At 38.0% G+C, this 6,002-nt stretch overlaps 1 pseudogene; it reads right to left on the bottom strand.

Annotated features, from left to right (window-relative positions):
• Nucleotides 1-546: 546 nt before the first annotated feature.
• LOC120182722 lies at nt 547-5,334 on the bottom strand (annotated as a pseudogene).
• Nucleotides 5,335-6,002: the final 668 nt, after the last annotated feature.

Below are 6,002 nucleotides of genomic sequence, written 5' to 3'. Positions count from 1 at the left end.
ATTTCATGCTTAAATCCAAAACCGACCTAATGTAACCCAAAAATTTATTTTCACTATTAATAAATTTTTAACATCTTATATCTAAAATTAATTTATTATTTAATTTAAATATGAACCGGACCAACATAAAATAAAAATGATCTTATCCGACCTGACCAAAGTCCAGTGCCGATGGATAGTTCCACCCGTGAGTCGTTGTTTAAGATTTAAGACCCACCTGAAGTAGTATTGAAGTCAGCCGCAATTGGTGCAGAAGTGAAACTATAAGCAACGGCCCATATGCCTAGGAGATTGAAGTGCACAAGGGACCATTCCCAACAACATTGAGAACTGTGAGGTCTAATCATATATCTAAACTCCGAATAAGAGGGATTGGCTGAGCATCAAAATTTTACTCTTTATGGGAAGAATACGACAATTGTGCTGGCCGGTACCCGAGTAATGTGGCATTTAAAAGACTGTCCTTGAAATGGTATTGATTTTAAAAGGCACTAATGGCCTCTAAATATAGATTCTTCTATCGAAGTAAGTTATAACGGGTAATAATCATGATATCCTATTCCCTTTGGATAATCTACCATTGTCATTGGTGATGGTGATCTTGTTCTTTTGTCCGGTGGTCTTATCTTCAACCGAGACATTCAGGATTCCGTTGGCGTCAATGATGAAGTAGACGGTGATTTGAGGAACTCCACGGGGAGCTGAAGGAACATCAGAGAGCTCAAATTTCCCAAGCAAGTTATTATCCCTGGTTCTTGTTCTTTCATCTTCATAAACTGAATCAAAACCCCAAGTTGATTATCTGAATAAGTTAAGGAAACGTGTTCCTTTTAAATTGGGATTGTAGTATTCTTTGGAATCAACACAATCATCACTCCACCAGCAGTTTCCAGCCCAAGGGAGAGTGGGGTAACATCCAAAAGCACCATAAGCAACGGCCTCATCTGGGTTAATGCTCTTGCAGAGCTCTTTCCCACTGAAAAAGTCGTGCAATAGCTGTTGCTGCTGCACCTTGGGAATCCTAGTAGATCCACCAACAAGAACCACATCATTGACACTGCTTTTATCCATCTTAGCATTCCTCAAACATTTCTCCACCATCATTAATGTTCCAAGAAGATCACTAAAGGAAAATGGAGGCTCTCTGGGCATACGTTAGCAAGCCTAATGCTCTCAAATTTTCTTCTTTTCTTCTAATCTTTGTTCGTTTCTCATTCTTTGGGGATTTTCTGTTTCTGTTGCTGTTATGGAATCGAGTTCTGTGAGTTCGATTGGAAGGATCTGTTCGTGGGTTCGAAAGATCAAACTCTCGATTTCTTTCCCCCTGAGCTAAAGGATGGTGTGGCTACCGTTAAGCCTCTGCCTGAGGTGATTGAAGAAGGTATTGTGGACTGGAATCATGCCCTGGTAGGCCAATTTTTTGAATCGGCCCCCAGTTTTGGATCTTTGCATATAATTAAAACGATTTGGGGGAATCCTTCTCAGGTTAAGGTTTGTATCGTTGGTCCTAATCTCTTCGTTTTTTCGTTCTTAGATGTTGGTTTAAGGGATTGGGTCCTGGATAATGGACCTCGGCATATTCAGAATAAACCATTGTTCTTGAGGAGCTGGTCACCTGGCATGCAAAAGCTTAGTTTTGATCTCACCTTTGTCCCGATTTGGGTTCAGCTATACAACGTCCCATGTGAACTCTATTCCCATAAAGAACTTAGTTATCTTGCTAGTGCTTTAGGTAACCCATTGTACATGGACACTATTAATGCTTCAAGGGAGAGACTCGAATATGCTAAGGTGTGTGTGGAAATTGAAGCTGGTGTCACCATCCCAGAATCCATTAACTGGAGATAACACCCTTTTAGCCCAGGAATTGTTAAAGGTTACTCTAGGAAAGGTCTTTCTCCTAGATGTGTTGTTAAAATCGATCTGCAAAAGGCTTTTGACTCCATTAACTGGGATTTTTTGCTGATGTTTTTGAGGCTATGGCTTTCCTGAGGTCTTCTGTCATTGGATCAGGGTTTGTATTACTACCTATGTATTTTGTGCTTGAATGGTAGTTTGGTGGGGTATTTCAAGGGGGCAAGGGGGATTTGACAAGGTGATCCCTTGTCTCTTTATCTTTTTCGTCATGGTGATGAATGTTCTTTCTGCTATGCTGAACAAAGCTGCTAAGCATGGAATTTTTAAATTTCATCCTAAATGTAGAAGAATCTCCCTAACTCACCTTAGTTTTGCTGATGATCTTCTTGTATTCTGTCATGGCTCTCTTGAATCTGTTCTTGGTGTCCAATGTACTCTCGAGGGGTTTTACGATCTGTCAGGTCTCAAGCTTAATGCTCTTAAGATTGAACTTTTCGCCTGTGGGTTAAGTGGGAGTACCCTTGATCAGATTCAGGTTGTTACTGGATTTAGAGTGGCTCAGTTGCCTGTTAGATATCTTGGAGTGCCCCTAGTCACTCGAAACTCACTAGTAAGGATTGTACTGCTCTTTTAGGGAGAATCAAAGACAAGCTCTCTCAATGGTCTAGCAAGAAGCTTAGCTTTGGGGGCAGACTTCAGCTGATTAAAACAGTGTTGCACAATATTTTTAATTATTGGAGCAGGCAGTTCATTCTTCCTAAGGGGATTGTCATGGACATCGAGAGGCTATGCATGCGGTTTTTCTAGAAGGGCATTGACTCCCTGCTAGGGGAACTCATGTTGGATGGAATCGCATTTGTTCTCTGAAGTCTGAGGGTGGTCTGGGCCTTAGAGACCTATCCTTGTGGAGTAAAGCATGTTGCTTACTGCTAATTAAAATATTCTGGCTAATGAAGGTTCTATCTGGATAGCTTGGATTAAAGAATACTACTTTAAAAATGTGAGTTATTGGGAAGTGATCTGTAAAGGCCATTTCAGTTGGATTATTAAAAAATTGTTGAATCTCCGTGAGGTGGCTAGAACTCTGTTTTTTCCTAGTACTGGAGTCTTATTAGCAACAAACGGATATGGGAAAATATCAGAACCAACAAAGAGAAGGTTAGTTGGCACAAAATCATTTGGTTCCCTGCTCATATCCGAAATGTTCTCTCATTTCGTGGATGGCTTCCTCAATAGACTGCCTACTAAGGACAGATTGATTAGTTTTGGTTTGGAAATGGATAATGGTTGTATTATGTGTGGCAATGGGCTGGAAACATGTGACCACCTTTTTGCTAATTGTTCCTTTGCTAAGGAAGCTTGGGAAGCTGCTCTTGTAGTGTGTGGGATTCGTTCTGGTATGTACAGTTGGGATGAACATATGGACTGGCTGGTTGAGAACATGAGAGGCAAGTCCCTCCGAGTTTGTTTCTTAAAGCTCGCCTGGACTGCTTATTTGTATTACATCTGGGAGGAGCGTAACCACATGATTTTTAGGAGGTATTCGCGTTCAGTTGAAGCGATTGTTACATTGACTAAAGAAACAGTTCAATACAAATTGTATAGACACTCTATACATAGAAGAGATGATGTAAATAGGCACTTGTATACGAGTTGGGGACTGATATAATGTTTTCTGTTGTTTTGTAGCAGCTTTGCTGCTTTCTTTGGATGAATATAAGTTACTTATCCAAAAAAAACATTTTTCCACCGGCTCCATGCATTTTCTAAACAAATCCATATTCAATTCCTCAAATCAAACTCGGGTAATCGTTGTGTAAAAATCGATCCTCTCGTACAAAGAATCAATCTCTATAGTAGTTTGAGCAGTCGAAGACAATTCTTTTAGATCTCTCAACCGCTGTCTTTAATCTCCTCAAAGATCTGGGGTCACTAATATCCTTCTTGTTCTACCTCTTAAACTCCTGCGCGAAATGATTCACCATTCTATTATCAAAATCTCCACCTCCCAAATGCGTGTCCCCGGTAGTAACTTTCACTTCAAAAATCCCTTCCTTGATCGTCAATAATGAGACATCAAATGTGCCTCCACCAAGGTAAAAAATAAGCACGTTCTTCTCCCTAGTGCTTCCCGCCTTCTTGTCCAGTCCGTAAGCAATTGTTGCAGCCGTTGGCTCTTTGATTATACGCATGATATTGAGGCCAGCGACACCGGCGTCTTTTGTGGCTCGACGCTGGGAATCATTGAAGTAAGCCGGCACTGTGACGACGACGTTCTTGATAGTGGAACCCAGATAAGCCTCAGCGATTTCTCTCATCTTGGTGAACCATGAAGGAGATTTCTTCAACTGCGAATTGCTTTTCTTCACCTCGCTCTGTAGGTAACGACAATCATGGGCTTGTCTCCTGGCCTGGACATTACCTTGAATGGTCACAATTTCATGTCGTTTTAGATCGAAGAGTCGGTGAACCTTCTATCAATCAAACGCTTCGCATCTGAAAGATGAAATAGCAAAATCAATAAAATATAAGAACAAATTTATGCCACTTTATAGCAAGATACTAAGATTAAATTAACCATCAATATCAAGGATTATATTAGCTTTTTTCATAGTTAAGAATATTTTAACCATCAATTCATGCCACGAATAGAAAATTTAATCAAAAATAAAAATTAAATTAAATGTCTTCATTTTAAATTAAAAAATATTTATGATACCATTAGTATTTTATGTTTAAATTCGCCATCAATATACCCATGCAAAAATAGCAAATCATTAAGAATTCTATATAAAGTAGACTTTTGAATATCATTAAGAATATTCACAATGAAAAAAATCTCCAAAAAAATACTACAAATATCAGTGATTATATTAACATTTTCATAATTAAGAATATTTTAAAACTTTGAATAAATCAACCAAATCTCGAAATTGCCAAAGAGTCTAACTACAAATTTTAACCTTCATAAAACTTGAGATTCACAAATTGTAACTTCCCTCTAACAATGAACAAGCAGTAGCCAAAACAAGTAAAACCTGAAAATCTGCTAATTATCATAAATAATTCAGGGAATAACCGAGATTTTTTTTAACACGATCATTTTGGACCAATATATGCAGCACACGACTAAGATGAAAATAATTAGGTATTCAAAATCCATCTAAAAGGCTGGGGACTTACCGAAAACAGTGTTGATGGGATACATGGCGACCTGATTCTTCGTGGCATCGCCGATCAAACGCCCGATATCAGTAAAAGCCACTTCAGATGGTGTCATTTTATTAACCTGATCATTAGCTATGATCTCCACATGATCATGTTGCCAAACACCAACAAAAGAGTAAGTCGTGCCGAGATCAATCCCAATCGCCGGTTCTTCGCCTTTGCCAGCCATATCAACTTATAGCAAAATATAAATTAATTCGAACAAGCCTTGAAACTAAGAATTTGAGAGAAGAAGGCCTTGACAATTTCGTAACTCGGGAGTAATTGATTTTTTATGATAGAAAAAGCTCAAAGAAGTGGAGGTGACACGTGTCACCTTTGTCCTCAATTTGCTTTGCTTTGTTATTTTTCAACCAATGTCACCCTCTAATTGGTAAAAAATAAATATATTAAATTAAAATAAAGTAGTCATCCAACTGAATGATTACACGTGACACGACATGTGGTACAAGTGATACGTAACATCATTCGATTGAATGATTAAATTTATTTTAATTATTTATTAAAAGTATGACTAAATTGAGAGAATATGTAAATAATATGGACCGAATGTGTGATTATACCAAAATATTTAATGATAGTAAACTCGTGATGACTACATCTTAATTAAATAAAAACGAAAGTCACCATGTATTATGTTTTATGAAATTAGTGAAGAAAAATGGACAAAACACAAATATAAATCATCAATCATAATATTTTTTTGCCTCCCGCCTCCACCTAACTGTTATGTTTGGCTTGAAAGTTGGCAAAGTTGACATCTTTGGTTGGTGGCTAACTTGTACACATTGGAAAATTCATCTTTGGTAGGTGGCCAACTTGTGCACATGGAAATTTCATCTTTGGTCCCTAAAATATTAGGTTATTTATAAGTTTAGTCCTTAAAACTCAACTATAAATAGGCCTAAGTATTTCTA

The sequence above is a fragment of the Hibiscus syriacus genome, unplaced genomic scaffold (assembly GCF_006381635.1).
Source record: "Hibiscus syriacus cultivar Baekdansim isolate YM2019G1 unplaced genomic scaffold, ASM638163v2 tig00112737_pilon, whole genome shotgun sequence".
NCBI lineage: Eukaryota > Viridiplantae > Streptophyta > Magnoliopsida > Malvales > Malvaceae > Hibiscus > Hibiscus syriacus.
Note: the sequence above shows the minus strand (reverse complement) of the source record. Positions and strands in the feature narration are given on the sequence as shown.